The following is a 19,654-nucleotide window of genomic DNA, read 5'->3' as shown; positions in this document are numbered from 1 at the left end:
GGTGGAGAAGAGGGAAGAATAAGGTATGTGGAAAAGGAGAAAGAGAAGGAGTCGGGGGAGGAGCAAGGAGAGCAAGGAGGGGCTACCCTAGAGGATTTGTTAACTGTCATGAGAAGAGAGATAAAGTTGGGTTTTGCAGAATCCAAACAAAATCAGAGCGAGATCAGGTCAGCCTGTGACACCCTGGAGCGAAAAGTAGACGGGCTCTCGGAGAGAACAGAGACACTAGAGGGATCGGTAGGGGAGCTAAAAGCTAATTTGGAGACAGCACAAGTCAGGATCCAGTCCCTAAGGAAAGAGGGGGACGAGTTGAGGGAAAGGGTCGAATCTTTAGAGAACTTCTCTAGAAGAAACAACTTACGAATCTTAAAGGTTCCTGAAGCAAAGGAAGGGGGGGACCTTAAGACTTGCGTAGTATCTCTATTAAAAGGCGCCCTCAACTTAGAAGAAACTGAGGAAGAGTTGGCCAAAGACATTCAGAGAATCCACAGGGACCCATTTCGCCTCAACTCTGGGAGAGTGAAGCCAAGGAAAATTCTTATGAATTTCCTGACATACTCCCTGAAAGAGAAGATTCTCAATCTTGCCCTGAAGGCCAAGCCATTAAAAGCTCCGGACTTTTCATTTGAGGTGCGGTCAGATTTATCAAAGGTCGCCTTAGAAAGGCAGTGGGAGTTAGGGCAAAGAATGGACAAGTTCAGGGCAGTGGGGGCAACGGTACAAATGAGGTTTCCTGCCTTTCTAAAAATAATGTACAACAATAAGATGTACAACATCCGCTCCCCCAGGGAAGCAGATGAGTTAATTCTCTCCATCTCTGAACATGCGGGGAGAACGAAGCTCTAGGAACAGGAAATATACCTTATAGTCATTCGGCGGGGGTGAAGTACTAGCCTCTAAAGGAAATAGTGGAAATAATGAGTAAAAATCCTAAAACATAAAATGTAGCACAAATGTAAGGGAAAATAGTAAAAATAAAAAAAAATAAAAAAAAAAAAAGATCAAAAGGGAAGGTATAAGGTTATAGAGGAAAAAACACAAACCATAATCTAAAAACACACTAAACATTAAAAAAGAAAAAAAAAAAAGATACAAAATTAATAAAAACCCCCTTCTTTTCTCTTATTTACTCTTATTTAAAGGGGGATATGGAAGATACCACTTCTAAAATTAAACATAAATAATATAGAAAAAGAAGCAGGTAATCAGTCTCACCGTTAGAGGGTAGATGGGGTTAGAGACCAACACACCTACGTAAACCTGGCAAACCAACACGCCAGGAGAAGTGAGGGGGGGGGGGGTTTCTAAGGGTGGGGGGTGGGCCGGGGGGGGGCAATGAAAAAACATCAGATGCCTGTACTCAGTTTCTTTTTTATAATCACACCCTTAAGTTCGCTCACAAACAATATCAATTGACATCAACTAATACCACAATGCCACCTCGAGAGAGATTAAAAACTGTGCTAAAGAAAGGGGTATATAAAGAGTCGTGTAGGCTCAGAAGAGGAGAAAAAATATGACAGAAATACACTTTCTATCCTGGAACATCAATGGGCTGCGAGTGAAGGGGAGGAGAAATAGAATTTTACAATACTTCAGGGATTCCCCGGCCCAGATAATAGTGTTACAGGAGACACACCTGCTCAAACAGGAAGTAGAAACAATACTGAAAACACAGAAGTGGGTTGATTTATTTATTTGTACAAATCAGTCCGCCAATATCCGTGGGATTCTCATTCTGTTTAGAAGATCAGCGAAAGCACAAATTTTGGCTTATGAGGAAGATCTTAGTGGCAGGTGGCTGGTTTGTAAAATAACGTTAGATGGTCAACATTATACACTTGTAGGGTATTATGGTCCGAACCAGGACGACCCATCCTACCTCCAAAAAATCCAAGAGGCATTAGTCACATCGAATCATCCTATCCTATGGGCGGGGGACTTCAACATCGTCCTAAACCCCAAGCTTAATAAGTCCCCTAACTCCGGAGCGCTGGTAGCATCTAAATCAAGACAGGTTATGCTGTCCATAATGTCGTCCCTGGGGTTGGCAGATGTATGGAGAGATAGGGCTGGGAATGCTCCCGGGGTTTCGTATAGGAACCTTAAGTACAAACATGGGTCGAGGATCGATTATGCTCCCCTTAGTTACAGTATTCAAGAGACGGTGAAGGGGCTACGGTATTTACCCCCACACCTCTCAGACCACTCAGCAATAATGTTCTCTTTGACACTCACGCGACAAAAAATTTTTTCGTCATGGTCCTTTGATCGGACGATACTTTTAGATCAGGTGGAGACCGACCTGTTGGCAGAAGAAGTGTCAAACTTCCTGGAAATAAACCTAGACTCTGTGGAAATAAGTATAGTGTGGGAATCCCTCAAAGCTTTTTTAAGAGGGCATATTACAAATCGTGCATCATTTAGAGGCAAAGTTTACAGGGAAAAAATCAGGAACCTAGAAAGGGATCTGGTTAGTCTAGATAGGATTTGTGGGTCCTCTGGGGGTACCTCTGCAGAGCAGGAAGAACGAAATAAATTGAAGCAGGAACTGAATAAAATTCTACAGGAAAGAGTAGAGAAGAGGTGGGAGGCAAGCAAGATTTCGAACTTTCAATACGGAGAGGCGGCGGGTAAGGTTTTAGCTTTGAAAGTCACAATAGACAAATCTAAAAAGTTAATAAAGGGCATCCGTAAGGAGGGAGACACTACTGTTAGGAACACCAATACCGAGATCGGTAGGGCTTTTCAGGAGTTCTTCCAAAACATATATACCGAAGATATTGAAGACGATCCCCAGGCAAGAAATCTATGGTTAGATAGGATTCAACTACCTACCCTTTCTGGAGATCAGATCGACCGCCTTGATAGGGAGATATCAGAGGAGGAAGTGAGTAAGGCGATAGGTCAATTAAAGCAGGGGAAGGCGGCAGGGCCAGATGGCCTCCCTGGGGAATTGTACCGGGTTTTGTGTTCAGAGTTAGTAACAACATTGACTTATTTATTTAACAACATCTTTACAAAAGGGTTAGTGCCTCCTGCATCATGGAGCGAAGCAACTATAGTCCTTATACCAAAACCAGGTAAAGACCCAACTGACTGCGGGTCCTATAGGCCGATCTCGCTGCTGAATATAGATTATAAGATCTTCGCTGCAGTTTTATCAGCACGTTTGGCAAGCGAGATCGGCTCTATAATCCATGAGGATCAAAAGGGCTTTATCAGGGGACGTCAGATGGCGGACCTAACCAGGGACTTGGTTGCGGCGATAGACATCGCCACACCTTTTTCCTTACCCCTGGCCACCCTAACATTAGATGCCACAAAGGCCTTTGATAGGGTCAATTGGCTCTATTTGACAGCTGTATTAAGAAAATTCCAACTAGGCGAGAAATTTTGCCGTACTATCCAGCTTCTATACAGAGCTCCTACCGCTAAGTTACTAGTAAATGATACACTCACTGAGCCATTTAAGATTTCACGAGGAACTAGGCAGGGCTGTCCCCTTTCCCCGCTTCTGTTCGATCTTTATATAGAGCCCTTTGCGCAGATAATAAGAGAAGAACAGAGTATTATCCCCTTTGAGTTCAGTGGGTGGGTGAAACGTCTGGGCATGTATGCAGACGACATCCTGATATATACGTCAGATCCCATTCAGGCATTTCCAACAGTTGTTAGGAGAGCAGAAGAATTCGGGGAAATCTCGGGGTACCAGATAAATGCGGGGAAAACCGAAATAATGGAGTGGAATATTAACAATTCACAATTGGACACAACCTCCTCAATGCGCTATCTGGGAATTACGATCACCCAAGAAGTTAAGAATATAGCTCAAGTAAATCTGAATCGGATATCCCGAGAATGTCGGGCGCTTCTTAAAGCATGGACATTCCTCCCATTGACGATCTATGGGAGGGTAAGCCTTATAAAAATGTCAATTATACCGAAGCTTACATTTATATTTAACAGCATTCCATTAGCTTTTGATTCAAAACAAATCAAGAAGTGCCAACAGGACATTAACTCGTTTGTGTGGAATTACAAAGCAACTCGGATAGCATGGAAGAAACTGAGGAGGAGGAGGGAAAAGGGTGGGCTCTCCCTTCCAGACATACAATACTACGCCTGGGCCTTTCAGCTATCATTCTCAAGAATGCTACTGAAGACCCCAACGGACTCAACAGTAGGGAGAATGTTTAAGGCCATGTTAACTGGAACGGGTCTGCCAATGGACGGGTTTTTATTCAAATTTGGAGAACAGAAATTTTTCAAGAAGGTGAGGTTGAAGGTCTTGCAATCGTTGGCCAGAACCTGGACAATGATTAAGAGGTCAACAAGGCTGGCCTACTACTCAAACTGGGCTCCAATGTGGGGTTCCCCGGGGCTCCCACCGTGTTTAGGTGACAACCTCTCGACGCCATTAAGAGAAGGGGGAATCACGAGATGGGGGGACTTGTTAGCTGGTGGGGCATTAATATCATGGGATAATTTGCTTGAAAAGGTAGGCCCAGGACTATCAAGGTTTAAATACATGCAACTAGTAAGCTGGTCTAGAGAGCTCTTCAAAAAGAACGCCTTGGTGGGGAGGTGTAGCATGTTAGAACAACAACTGAGGGGTTTCTTATGTATTTTTTCAACTGGCCCCAACACCAAGGCCTCACTTATATGGCCATTAGCCATTCTTTTGCTGAATTTTCGTACTGACAGAGCTATTTGGAGCCCATCGTCTTGATGCCAGTGCCACGCAGGGAAACAAAGGCACTCACCTTGTCATCAGGGTCACAAGTGCTTAAGAGACACTACAATTGGGAGGCAATTTTTTTAACTTTAGCCAATCCCTCAAGGGAGTGATATAAGATTTTTGGGGCCCCGGGCAGAAAGGGAATGTGGGAGGCCCCTCTAATTTGCATACAGCGTTTCATATGCAGGGCTGTGGGTATCTCAATATATGACCCTGCTCCTGAAGATGCTTGCCTGCAGCTCCTCCCTCTCCTAACACCTATTTTACAGCTCATAAAGAGCTGAAGCGGTGAGAGTTGCTTAACTTCTGAGAGGGTAAAAACTGCGAGGGTACTAAACTGCAGGATAATAGGCATTCCGTGGTGCCTCTTTATGGGCTGCAGGGCAAGAGGCCTGATTGTAGGACATGTCTACAGAATATGTCTCCTTGCAACTGCGCCCATAGGTGCCTCACCATTGCTGCGAGGCCCAGGGAAGGTGGGGCACCTCCTGTGGCACAACTGCAACGAGACACCTCTCCCAGTTGGATGGGTATGAGTTACAAGAATAAAGTGTGCCAGGGCCTGGCTGTGTCGCACTGATGCAGGGCCCCATGTTGGTGGGCTGAATGCTGGGCGCTGGTCAGCTGCCCACACTTCCCGTCCCTAGCGCCGGCCCTGAACCCCTGTATGCAAGAGATAATCATGTACTGTCATAATTTTAGATGTATCTGACTGTGTATATAATTACACTAATAACAAATTAAAATCGCTTATCAATTAATTTTTTTAAAATTGTTTTACAGCTATGCTTATTCCAATGCAGTGTTGAATGTTACAACTTTTAGGAGTAATATATCATCTATAAACGTAAGTATTATATGTTACGAGTGCTTGGTCTCGAGAAACACAAAATCAGGATTCAAAACATAAGCAATGATTGAGGTTGTGTATAACAACAAGACGTTATTACTATCTGAAGAAACATTTTTAGCAACCTTAAAATAATGCAGGATTAAGAAAAGAACAATAAGGTTCTAAACGTATTTCCTTGCAGTTACATGTAGCTCCTCAATGCCAGTTCATGGCGCGCTGTGCTATAACCTACATTCAAAGGACTGAAAGCAAAATCTCTCTCGCAAAAGCAGTTGAACCATTGAGCAATCCACATAAAGTAACAATCTGCATGATACATGTTGGGGTTTACATCAGGTACTATAACCCTATATGCTACTTTATGATGAGTCAAAATTGTTACTAGACAATAATCAGATCTCTCCAGCATGCGCATTACCCACCAACGTTACCGTACTGTTACTATTATCTCCTGAAAATTGCTGGGCACACAAAAATCTCTGTAGCAATTGTCTTAACCCTTTAAGATATTTTAAAATGAATGGGACCTGTTTGTGGCCGATTAAGTAAGCCACAACAGATTTACTGTCAACATGTGTCCTCGTTGCCAATTTCATTGCAGCAGAGTTTATGAATGTATAAATTAACTGTCAAATTCCACTTTTCATGACTATGTCCCTCCTGACTTCACTCACTTTCTGCTGCCATGCCTTAACCCCCAGTTAACGGCATCCGAAATTAAATGTTTTTTTTATTTCCAGCACTCCTAGACACGTGATGATATAAACCATCCATTTGCCACTCTGGAGGAAGGCTACACTGTGTGAGCTGATCGATGATTGGATTATAAATGGCCAATCCACAAATAGAGGTGTAGTTTAGTAGTGGTGGTCCAGTATGTTCACTCTGGGTAATTGGACCAGTTGAGCTTATCAGCGGCATCTTGTATAGGAAGCATTAGCCCTCCCCCACCAAAAGGTGGCATGCTTTATCACTGTCCTGTGATCTTTGTCAGACTGGCGCTGCACTGCCCAGCAGTCCCTGCGTAGGCACTCTTTGCTGGCGATCTTTTAATTTGCCTCTGAGTCAGGATTGCCAGCCCCAACCCATCAGAGTTTGTGTGGGAAGAAGAATATGTGAATGGTACATTGGCCAAACAAGAAAGAAAATAGATTAAAATTAACTAAAAGTCCCCAAAGTGTCTTTATATTAAAGAGACCTGTGTTAAGTTTAAATCAGTGATGTTACTTTGAGGCATCTGAGCCCCTTCTTGGCGCCTTCATGTTTTTCGGCTGATGGCCTGAAGAATCCTGGGCCTGACACAATGTGTAACCAGGCAAATTAAGCAGCGGTATAGCGGGTCCCTGTCCTTTCTCCACAAACACCTCCAGCTGTATATCGCTACTTCCTCACAAGCACAAACAGTGGTGTGCAATCACTGCCTCTTCAGGGGGATCCTAAGCATGCATTACCAGCACTGGACCCATACTCTGGAGCGCCAGTACTAGACCATTGTCAGGGTGTTCCAGGATTGGGCCCTCAGAATGGAGGGTTTGAGCACTGCCCTTACCCTGCAGTGTCAGCAAAGGAAAGGTGTCCTCTGCATGCAGTGCCAGCACTGAATTTTCACTGCTTAGTAGCAGCTGGGGCATCAGTTGTGAGAACAGTGAGGTTCTAGTCCTCAGTGATGTATTGTGCATTGATAGAATCGTGACTTATGTACAGTGAGGCAAGGAGGGGAGTTTTTTTGGTCAGACAAATCTTCATTCAATAATTTGTACTGTGGGCCACATCCGTTGACTGTTCCACAGAGATCCTAAAGCTGATCCAAATTATTCGTCGATGTTTCAACCCAGTTATGGCCCTATTTGTGGGTCACCGACGGTCTTCATCAGGACTGTGGGGCAGGGAAGATGGGGTCGTGTAGGCCACTTCTGGGTGCCCAGGCGGGTCCTCCCAGGGTGTTGACCGGTTCCTTCGTCTTGTAAGGAGGTCAGTGGAATGAATTCCTCTTAATGTGGTTCTGCTGTCACATTGTATGATACTGCAAGTGATGATATAAACCATCCATTTGCCACTCTGAAGGAAGGCTACACTGTGTGAGCTGATCGATGATTGGATTATAAATGGCCAATCCACAAATAGTTTTCTGTAAGGAAACTCGGCAGAGGCGCACAGAATAAATAATTCGGCGGCTCTCTTCCCAACTACTTGATTAGAAAAAGATTGACTCCTTACTGTGACCAACTGATCGATATCGTTTTTGAAGCTTGCTGTATCATACTATGTGACAGCAGAACCACATTAAGAGGAATTCATTGCACTGACCTCTTTACAAGACGAAGGAACCGGTCAACACCCTGGGAGGACCCGCCTGGGCACCCAGAAGCGACCTACACGACCCAACCTTCCCTGCCCCACAGTCCCGATGAAGTCCCGCGGTGACCCACAAAGAGGGCCATATCTGGGTTGAATTGTCGACAAATAATTTGGATCAGCTTTAGAAACTCTGTGGAACAGTCAACGGATGTGGGCCACAGTACAAATTATTGAATGAAGATTTGTCTGACCAAAAAAACTCCCCTCCTTGCCTCACTGTATATAAGTCACGATTCTATCACGGCACGATACATCACTGAGCACTAGAACCTCACTGTTCTCACAACTGATGCGCCGTTTAAATTGTTTTCTAATGCAAATAGGGTATTTATGAATGCAAATAATTCATATAAAATAGCCTGATATACCCGATATGGTTTGGATTTGTTTATTTATTTGATTCATTTCTTTGGCTTTAGGCTTTTGGTACTGATTGACCTACTTTGAAAGAAATGAAATGTTAATTATTCAGTAGAATGTGATGAAAAGCCTGTTCGAACCATACAGGGCCATTATTGTTATAACTCAACGTTGCCCAGGTTCTGAGGGATACTGGGTTACCCCATTGTGATTTACTATAGTAGCAGCTGGGGTCCTCACATTGAACTGGTTGAGCACTCTCCATACCATACAAGGACCCTAGGGATCTACAATGTGTTCAAACAGGGAGTCTTTGGCCTCATGGTGCCCAAACCCTGCCCTGCAATGCCAGTCCAAGGCCCTCAGCATGCAGTGCCAACACCGGATCCTCACCTTGAAGTGCCAGTTTGGGCCTTACTCTCAAGTACTAGACGTGGTCCTTAATCTGCACTGGTTCATTCATCTCTTTCCATACTACATAAAGCCCCCTTAGGGACCTACATTGGATTTAAGGCAGGAGTCCTAATGACATGGACATTTCCTGCCCCCTTAAGGTTCAACTCCATCCTTATTTTACTCACTCCTCTCAATCCGCCTAGTGCTCTTTTTTTTATTTTTTTTTATTAAAGAGTTTTATTTAGGCACATAGCAGGGTTAACACATACAAAACAATATTCATCCTCGTCTGTATACACATATAGATCAGGGAATAGCAAAGTAATGTAACGTAACATATCCGGCCATCTCTAATTCAGACCAGCACCAATAACCCAGCCCTTCCCGCCCCCCATACCACAAGGGGTTCATCACAAGGCAGAAGCATCTGCATTAAGTTCTGGTGGTTCGCAAATGTCTCCCCTGAACTTGTTCCAGGCCCCCCAGATTTTTTCCCACTTTTGCGGGCATCCACGGTGTTTAAAGACCTCCCTTTCTGCCACCATTGCCTCGTCCATATCTTTACACCACTTGCGAAGCGTAGGCAACGTTCCCGATCCCCACAACATAGCAATATTCTGTTTCGCTATCATCATGCCGAGCATAGCCAAATCTTGTTCTTGATGGTTAAGGTCATTTGCTTCCCATACATTCAAGAGGCAGCGCCTCGGCTCCGGGAGGATCAAGATTTCTAGTGCTTGAGATACAGTGCGCAGTATTTTGACCCAACAAGCCGCAATGCGGGGACAGTCCTAAATAGTGTGATAAAATGTACCCTCACCTCCACAGCTACGCAAACAGTATTTATGTGTTGCTGCCCCCATTACGTGAAGAGTCGTCCTGGTGTAGTATGTGCGGTGTAGTACTTTGAGTTGGACCAACCGGAGCCTGGACGGGATCGCCGTCTCACAGGGCGAGGATAGGGCCTCCTGCCACTCCGAATCATCAAAGTCACCTACCTCCCGGGACCAGGTCTGTCTCAGCTTGGACGTGGGATCCGGTAAATTATTGATCAGTTTATGGTACGTTAGGGAGGTTGCCTTTTCTGTCATGTGCTCCGTCAGGAGCCTATCTTCCAGTGGATTGGATTCCTGTAGTGCAGTGCCCGGTGGTATGGCTGCCTGTAGCGCAAGACGGATTTGCAAATACCGGAATTTCTCCGCCTGCGCCATGCCAAATTTTGTGTGAAGATGCTGGAGGTCGACCACCGTTCCCTTTTTCCAAAGGTCTCCCACTACTGAGAGGCAAATATTGTCCCAGTTTTGGAAGCCCTTACTCCTACGGAGGATACCCAACTGCTGGGAGTCCCATAGCGGCGTCATCTGCGTAATTGACCCCGCACATTTCAGTCGTATATGCGCCTGGTACCAAATGTGTATTGTGTGCTCAATGGGGCCAATCAGCCCGGAGGTTTTCGGCGCCGGTAGAGATTAGCCATCAGGCCTCTTACTTCCAGATTTTGCCTGTCTGCCTGATATGCCGGCTCATCCTGTGGGGCGTGTAGCCAAGTATTTATTAATTTAAGATGTGCCGCCTAATAGTACAGCTGCAAGTTTGGAAGTGCTATTCCTCCATCATACCAGCTACGTACGAGCTTGTCCTGCGCAATCCGTGCTAGTTTGTTGCCCGACAGTAAGCTGGCGACCTCCGTTGCTATAGTCTTAAAATAGGCTTGCGGGACCATTAATGGCGTGTTTTCGAGGACGTAGAGGAAGCGCGGCAGTTAGGGGGAGGTTACGCCATACCGCCACATCACGTTTGAAGCGGTCCAATTGAGGCTTTAGATTTTTGTGATAGAACTCAGAGGGATCAGGCGTTGAATAAATACCCAGATATTTAAAAGCATCAGTAGTGATGCGCAGTGGGCACTCCACCGGTAGCTGTGGGGGGGGGGGGGGGCGGGGGGGTTTATTCAGTAGCCGGACACCCTACCAAACTTGCAAACTTGTCACAAACATTCAGTAATTCCAGGATGGATTTCCTAGGGGAGGTGAGATATAAAAGTATGTCGTCAGCATACAGGGATATGCGGTCTTCCCAGGCGTCAGTCCACTGAAGGCCTCTGATAGAGGGCTCCCATCTGAGCCATGCTGCGAGTGGTTCTAGTATCAGCGCAAACAACAGGGGGGACAACGGGCATCCCTGCCGCATGCCTCGTGCCAACAGGAAGTCCCTGGATATATGCCCATTGGCCGCTACATGCGCCAACGGATTATTGTAAAGTAAGCGGATCCAGGCACAGAACTTGGGTCCAAATGCCAAGTGTTGTAACGCAGCAAACAGGAACGGCCACTCCACCGTGTCGAACGCCATACTGGCATCGAGGGAGAGGATAACCGCAGGCTCATGAATAAAAGACCGGCGAGCCAGCACTGCGTGGAGTCGCCATAAATTAAGAGCCGTACTGCGGTGGGGCATGAATCCTGACTGGTCGGGACCTATTAGGGACGCAAGATGTGGAGTCAGTCGTATCGCCAGTAGTTTAGCTAGAACCTTTGGTTCAGCATTATTAGGGAAATCGGACGGTAGGAGTCACACTCCGTGGGTGGTTTGCCCGGCTTGTGGATTGCCACAATTGTGGCCAACCGTTGGTCACGGGGTAGTTCTCCCACCTGGAGACTATCATGGAACATGCCCAGTAGGAAGGGAGTCGTTACCTGGGCGGTACGTTTATATAGCTCGACTGGGAAGCTGTTGGGGCCCACAGCCTTGCCGGACACCAGGGAGCCAATGGCCATTTCTACTTCCTCGAGCGTGATGTCAGCTTCCAGTAGCAACGCTGCCTCCGGCGTAAGACATGGCATATCGAGATCCTTTATGTAGCCGCGCGCTTCCTCAACTGTGAACGCAGTACAGGAGGCATATACCGTCTCGAAATGGTCGGCCAGCGTATCCACTATATCCCCAGGGGCCGTTAGCAGGGAGCCATCAGAATCACGCAGCTGTGCAATAACCCTTCCCGCTTTCTCCTTTTTGTCCAGCCAGGCTAGCATTTTCCCGGCCTTATCTCCTAGTTCATATATCCTGTGTCGCATGGCCTGGAGTCGGTCAAGGACCGTCTCCTTTTGGTATGCCACATATTCCGCCTGTTTAAGCCGTAATCGCTGTGCAGTGAGCGGGGTCGGGCTGGCTGCATGTAGAGCCGTTTCTTCAGTCAAGTCTGCTTGATCGAGTTCAGCCCGCTTGTTCCGTTTATGGCCAGTAATTAACGCTATAGCTTGACCACAGGACACCACTTTGTAGGCTTCCCAAAGGGTAGTAAGGGAATCTACAGATCCTACGTTTTCTTGGAAGAAGTTTGTAGTAGCGCTTAAGGTACCCTTCGAAACCTCTGGTACTTGTAAATAACTAGGGTGGATGGGGAAGACCCGGCGTCGGCGTGTCAAATGGCGTGTATAAGTGAGTAATACTGGCGAGTGATCAAATATACCCCTGGGACGGATATCTACCTTATCTATGCCGTTCAGTCCGTCCGCCGTTACCAGAAAGTAATCTATGCATGTAAGACAGTTGTGTACTGCGGAGTGAAATGTGTATTGCATGGTAGTGGGGTATTTGTATCTCCATGCGTCTGCAAGCCCTAAGGCGTCTATGAATCCTGTTATACGACGGTGGTGTGGTGTTGAAAGCTTTATGGGGTGCCTATCCGGCGTACCATCTACAATATCATTAAAGTCGCCCCCCAGCACCATCACCGCCATCGGTAATGTAAGTAGGAACGCCGTAAGCGCCGAGTGCGCCGTGGCATGCAAGGACGGGGGGATGTACACTGAGACAAAATTAAACAATGTCCCCTCCCATTGACAAGTAGCGGCTGCGAAGCGGCCCTGGTCATCAATCCGTGTCTGATGTATTATAAGTGGAAAGTTCTTTTTAATTAAGACACCCACCCCCCTGGACCCAGAGGAAAATTCTGCATGAGCCATCATCTTGTAGCCCCATCTGTCCATGGCCCTGCAAGTAGATCCCACCAGGTGTGTTTCTTGCAGAAGGGCGACTGCCGGTGCGCAGCGTTTTAAATATTGCAGCACCAAGCTTCTTTTCACTTTATCTCCCAGTCTCCGTACATTCCAGGTCAACATAGTCAATGGGGTCCCCGGGGTCAGGTGGTTCATCGTGCGGTTAGTGTCCTGTGTAGGGTGTGTGGACATGGATAACAAAAACAAAGCGCAGCATCTCTACCAGCATCCAAACACATCGCTGCAGATGACACGCTGCTATCAGTACAGTCATGCAAGCCCTGAAGATCCACACGAGCCAGACAAAGATAAAGAAGCAGACATCAATGATAACAAATTCCCCTGTAAGCTTATAAGTCAATCGCCATCCTTTCCCACCAGTAGTGCCGTTAAACAGTGCAAACAAATCAAAGGAATGAAGAGCTTTACCCTCCCCAATTCCCCCCACCCTCCCTGCCTCCCTGCTTAGCGGTTCCAGAACTGCCCGCCACCCCAACTCAGCAGAGTGCTTTTCCCCACCCAAACCCAAAGTACTTGCTTGCCAGGGGCAAGAGGTCCAGTGGAGCCCCCAGCCCTTCTCACCCTCCAGAGTCTGAGTCAGTCCGCCACCTGAGCAGCCCAGCCATGTTCTGTCTGTACGAGCACACTGGTTGCCAGTAGCCTTGGAAGTGTTGTCAGCGTCATGGTGCAGCTCATTCCGCCTCATGGATTGGCGTTTGTTCTACTTCCAGGCGTCTTGCATCTTGCGTTCCCGGGTAGTCCTCCTCTTCGCGCCGGCGGTGCTGTCTGTTTCCACGATGAGATTTCTCCACAGGCCGCCAACCCTCAAGCCAGTCGTGTGCTGCTTCCGGCGTATCAAAGAACCACCTTCGGTCATCAGCCACAACACGTAGTTTTGCAGGAAATAGCATGGAGTAGGGTATTTCCTGCGCCCTCAGGAGTTTCTTGACGTCTAGGAAGCTTCGTCTGCGTCTCGAGACCGCTGCCGTGTAGTCAGGGAAAAAGGTGATTGTAGAATTTTGCAAGCGAATGGGGGGAGAGACCTTCGCGGCCTGTAGAATCGCGTCCCTATCCCTGTAGTTGAATAATTTAGCAAGGACCGGCCTCGGGGTGCCCCCGGTTTTGGTCTGCCGCCGGGCACCCTGTGTGCTCGCTCCACTGAGAAGAAGTTGGAGAGTCCCTTAGGTTGTAGCCTTGTTTGTATCAGTTCCTCCACGTACACTACGGCCCCTCGCGGCGGGATGCCTGGCTTTCACCTTGTGGATACCCTGAGGGGGTATCTCACAGGGGAATACCAGGACGGGTTCCCTAAGCAAGCGCCTTGATACCTTCGGGTGATACGTGCGCTATATAAGTCGTAATACATTTACATTTACATTTACAGATCCATTGCTTGCTTGCCTTCTGATTCCGGAATACCAATTATACGCACATTGTTGCGTCTTGCGCGCCCTTCCTGGTCATCAAGCTTCTCTGCAAGCAGTCTGTTCTCTTTTTGGAGCTGAGAGACAGCTATTTGCAAGTCTGACACATCCGTTACAAGCGATTTTTTAACTATCTCCACCTCCTTCACCCTATCCGCCATTTTGTGGAGATCTGCCAGTAGGAGCGAGACGTCGGTAGAAATGGTGCCAACTGTAGTTTGGACGCCGGAGAGCGCTTTCATAATATCTTCCAGTGTTATTTTCTTCGTCTCACCACCATCCTGGTGTTTACCTGTAGAGGAGCGTCCTTCCGACTGTGGTATGGAGCTTTTATCAAAGGCAAACTTGTCTAGTTTAGCTTGCATGGAGTTGGTCCTGGGACCCCTGCCGGCCATATTGCTAGCGAAGTGGGGTGGGTTACCTCCTGTTTAGCGTGAGTCTGCCTCCAGCCGCGCGACTTGTGATAAGGGAGAAAAGTTAGACTGTGAACGCGTCCTATTGCCCAGGTACAGCATGCCATGGGTTACAGGTCTTCTTTTCCCTTGTAGGTCTTACAGGTTAAGAGGGAGATGGTCCCCAGTCTTGTGGAACTCTGTGCCACGATTTCCAGCCCTACGTTGCACCACTAGTTATCTATGGTGTCGCCACTGCCGCAGTATGATAGACGTTATCAAGGACTCGCCGCGGTTCCACAAGGCAGGGCCCCAGCCGCCACTGGGAAGGTATAGCGAGTCTTTAAGAGCTGAAGTGGTGAGGCGGGTCCGGGGAGCACGCAATGCCCTCTACGAGACAGCCCAGAGAGAGTAGGAGCTAGGGTGCCACACGAACCTCAGGGCTTTGCAGCGCAGGCACTGGGGCCTCCCAGTAGGTACAGATGGCGGAAGGCGACGTCGTGGCTGGGCCCCAGTGGATGGTAGCGGCAGCAGAGATGGCGCTAGTGCATTCGGCAGTCGCTGGTGCATAAGCGGTGTGCAAGGTCAGTGGCGGTCGATCCCCGGCGTCAACGCACAATCACACCCTCGCCGGTGCGCTCATATGGGCCTCAGGCGCTAGCAGGCAGACGCTATCACCGCACCTCTCACAAGGCGGTCGTTGTCAGAAGCCCTCCCAGCACGGGCAGTGCGATCGCCTCGTGGGTCCCGACCGGCAGCAAAGGTGTCGCAACACCGCGCCCAAGATTTCCACCACAAGTGCGGAGGCGCGGCTCACACTCACCACCGCCTCTGCAAAGGAAGGTCCGTCTCAGGGTCTCGCTGCATGGGTAACTCGGCGAGGGTTCACCGCCGCAGAGTCTCCGGTCGGCTCGGGCCGCGGGTCGGCACTGCAACAAACTTTAGTCCCCGGCTTTTGCTTCGGGAGTAGGCCGCTCCCAAGCCCTTGCAAGTTCAGACACTTCCCGGTAACGGAGGGTGCTCGGATTTTCACCAGCTAGTGTCGCCAGGTAGCGAACCTCAATGCCAGCCTCTGGAGGTCATTAAAGTGACGGATGATCACTCGGATTAATTGAAGGGCCGCGTTGTCCACGGAGCTCTCTAACTAGACAGCCATCTTGCCCGGCTGCTAGCCACGCCCCTAGTGCTCTTTTTTTAACTGTAGAATGCCACCTGCAATTATTATTAATATATTAATACAATTCAATTCAATTCTTCTTTATTCTATTCACACAAGGTGTATCATAAAAGAGTACATGAACACTAAATTCATTAAAAGGAAAAAACTGCTAAAATATGGTAAAACAAGAGATACAAAAATACAAGTCATATTTTAGCATACAGATCACATATTAGCATACCCCAGGTATAGACTTTCTTCTTACTTGCCTTGCCCTAAGAAACCTTGCAAGTACCACGCACGTGTAAAGATTTGGAAGGAATTGCAAATGTAAAAATGCCGGCCTACATTGTTTCAAATTTAATGATTTCAATAAAGGTATAATAAATAATCTTCTCGAATCCATATAAAATTCACCAAAAAAACACTGTGCATGGTTGATTGGTTAGACACATTATCACAAGGGCAGAGCAGTAGATCATTAGACTAGTTGTTGACAGTTGAGTAGCTTATCAGGCGGTGGAATATATTTAGCCTGAAACGTGTTAAAACAAATCTGTGTGGGCATTAAAAACATTATAACGGTATGGTTGCATTGAAAAGGTGGTCAAGACCATTTCATTGTATTGCACATTTGGTTTGGCCAATTCCACACACAATCTCGAATATATTAATAAAGAATCCAGGCAACTTGACTTCATGAGGTCTTTATGTTCCTTGTTTAATATTAAGTTGGACCATTCCGCCTTTTCATTCAGCTTTGATTATTGAAATTCCATGTATTTTTTCTCGTTTCCCTCCATTTGTATCTTTCTCAAGGCAGTGGTGTTGAAGTCAGATAGCTGGGAATATAAGAGCATACGTTGTTGTGAAGAGGATATCACTTAGATAATGAATAGACAATAGCTGAATGAATGAAAACACTGATATAGCATGGCTCTTTGAGTTGCACTGCCTCGCTACATTCCTGGAGCTGTTATTGGAAAAAATGGCTTAGAAAAAAATTTGAACTTTTGTCTTAGGATGAGCTGCTTAGCATTGCCGAGGGATTGAGAACATTGTTACAAGGAGATCACCATTGCTGCGGATTGAGTTACTTTGCTGTGTGGTGCATGCCACTGCGCAATACAGCTTGTCTTGTTGCAAGGGTATTGTCCTTTTTTCATGGTGGTTGGCTTTGTTGTGAAATTGTCAGCATTGTAGCATAGTGTGTTAAATTGGTTGGCTTGCCTGCATGGTGGTCGACTTAGCTACAATACTGAGAACTTTGTTGTAAGGTGGGAAGTTGTGTAATGAGGTTGTTGGTGTTGTTGAATATGTTAATATAGAGTATATTCCACAGGAAAGGCTCTTCACCTACTAAGTATCGGTCTTCTGCAGTGGGTTCATGGATCCGGAGAAGGCTTTTGTCAGAGAAGCTTATGGTGCATCCAGGGTCAGGATACTGTAATTTGTTGTTTGGGAATTTTGAGGTGACATAGGAGTTAAGAGCGAGCTAGAGCAAAGATTTCAGTATCAATGAGATGGTATTCTGGTGTTGCTTTCCCGTTGCCACTTCTGTAGTAGTCTTTTGGATCACTTAGAGGTGGGAGTTTGGTTGGCTGGATAGCCCAGGGTAGAGTGAGTTAACTTAGTCAGGAGTTAAAGGCGGACTACTTCCCCGAGATGACTTCATGAGAGGAGGTGTCCGAGAAGGCAAACGTAGTGGTGGACCACGAAGGACATCTGGGTGTCAAGGGTGATTTTGGAGTCAGGAATGACATCTGATTGTTTCGCCATGGTGCAGCCAGGGAGGCTGGGATTAAGTGACCAGGGCTGATTCCTGGGGCTTGAGTTGGTTGCAGGGTGGGGGTGTACTTGGTGTCAAGCAGCAGAAGTTCTGCTTTGTTTCCAATCACTTTCAGGAAACTCCCTGTCATTGGTTTTCCTTGCTCGTGAGTCGTGGCCACCTAAAATTGACATGATTAACACTGGAATAGGCAAGTGGCACCGCAGGTAAACAAGAGGCGTCCATTCTAATGAGCCTACCACAAGGTGTATACCTAGAGATAGCAACCTGGGCTGTAACACTCTCGCCGCAGCTGCAACAAGGATGTAGGGTGAGGTAATTGGATGGAGCCCCTGAATGAGAGAAATAGTAATTTATTGGATACTTCCAGAGGTGCCTGTTCTATATCTCCCTTCCATGGGGAACTGAGTCATGACACTGTGATCCTTGGGAGCGCTATGATGAGTTATATTTTGATTTGTGTGAGTTTCACATTGATGAGTTCATGGGGCATTTTTCCATCTGGGTGGGTTTGCGGTGCATGGGTCCATATATGTGGGTGACTACAGTGCATTTTCGTGTTTGGGTTTTACCTGGTGCCTGTTCCCTTGATGTTCTTTTTATGGGTTTCTGGGACATGATTCCACACTGGTGGGTGACCTGGAGCACATTTTCTTGTTGCCGGTTTACACAGTCGTTTATCTCACTTACACTTACCTTTCATAATTGGCTGAGACCAGGAGCTCCTATCTCCATAGGTAAGGGCGTTGTGTGCATATCCCAGTTGGCCATAGCATCAGCTGTTAGGGAGACACATAATGCACCTTTTTAGGTTAGTAGGATTTCTGGCTCAGGTTTTCTGGTTGGTATTTCACCGTTGGAGGGGCTGCTTTATCATTTCCGTGTTTGCATTTTAATGCTGTATATTCACTCTGGTAGGTTACCACGGGGAGAGAGACCCATCTAAGCCATATTTCCCAACCCTACACCAGGTGAATGTAGTCCAGAGTTATAGTATTACACGTTCCATAAAATAGACGAGCGGGGGAAGCAGGGTAAGACGTATGTGCATAGGTTTGCTATGTTTTTTATCTTTCAAGTAAGCCCAGTTACATGTGAATGTTTGCTCAGTACTGCTATGTATTATATAAACCAGAAAACATAACCCTATTTTGATGTGTGCTTGTGTTCGCATTCTATCTAGTTACTTTCATATTATTACACTTGATCTCTGCAGATGGGTCCGTAAAATGTACCTTTCGTCCTGAAAGCTTGTGCTGAATTTTGACCGTCTGTCCTGAATTTTGATAATTTTTCCAGAATTTACATTCATACCAGGTGATCACCATCTAGGTCCCATAAAGAATCTAGATGTCCTAACAAGTGCTGAAGCAAAGAGAGGTGCTACCTCTCAGATAGTTTGGTCTGGGACCAGAAGTACTTCCTGGGAATATGCATTGCAGCCAACAACTGTCTGTGGCATGGTGATGGCCTCCTTTGGGAAGCCTGGCTTCAGAGGTTTTAATGATCGGTTTTGGAACAATTCCTCAATGTAGTTCTTTATTTATGTAGTCAGGTGGTTTAAAGAGCTAAGATTAAGCAGGGAGTGATTAATCAGGGGTCCTATTTTTACAATGTTTTTTTCAGATATCCTGGAGAGTTTTTCTGAAAATCAAATTGTTATTTTTATTTCTGTGGGAAACACTTTAATCTAACTATTATCCTTATATTTTGTCATTACACTAAACCTTATGATATTTCTACGTACACATCAAAAATTATGCCCATTTTGCTTCCTTGCACATAGATTTTTATAATAATTGCCCTTGTTCTAACTATAAACCTAACCATTACACTATGCTTTATTGTGATCCCGACACTAATGCCTTGGTCTGTTTTGCTCCCTCTAATTTTCACAAAAAGAACCTCACCAGTGTAACTACCTTGATGTAAAATACCTTTCTGTGACATTCCACACATGCATGCATCAGAGTTGTCTGTACCCCACTTCTCCTACTTGAGGCCTTACCTGCCACCTTCCCTCACACATCTGTGCCCCTTGCTAACTCCAACCCAGATCTACTGATTTGCTGAGTGACTTGTCATGTTTCAGTTTTAAATGTTCTATGTGGATCCCTCATTACTAGGAAGTAGGGTAAGGTTAGTTACTGTGCCATCAACGACAATTCATAAAAATGCCATGAA

The 19,654-nt window shown here is 46.5% G+C and overlaps 1 long non-coding RNA gene across 1 annotated transcript in view; it reads left to right on the top strand.

Annotated features, from left to right (window-relative positions):
- Nucleotides 1-19,654, top strand: part of LOC144826043 (uncharacterized) — a 766,049-nt gene that overhangs the window by 575,270 nt on the left and 171,125 nt on the right. The window contains exon 4 of the long non-coding RNA XR_013609677.1: nucleotides 5,525-5,588. This is a non-coding gene — a long non-coding RNA (uncharacterized LOC144826043). The remainder of the gene's footprint in view (nucleotides 1-5,524; nucleotides 5,589-19,654) is intronic.

The sequence above is a fragment of the Lissotriton helveticus genome, chromosome 1_1 (genome assembly GCF_964261635.1).
Source record: "Lissotriton helveticus chromosome 1_1, aLisHel1.1, whole genome shotgun sequence".
In the NCBI taxonomy this organism is placed as follows: Eukaryota; Metazoa; Chordata; class Amphibia; order Caudata; family Salamandridae; genus Lissotriton; species Lissotriton helveticus.
Note: the sequence above shows the minus strand (reverse complement) of the source record. Positions and strands in the feature narration are given on the sequence as shown.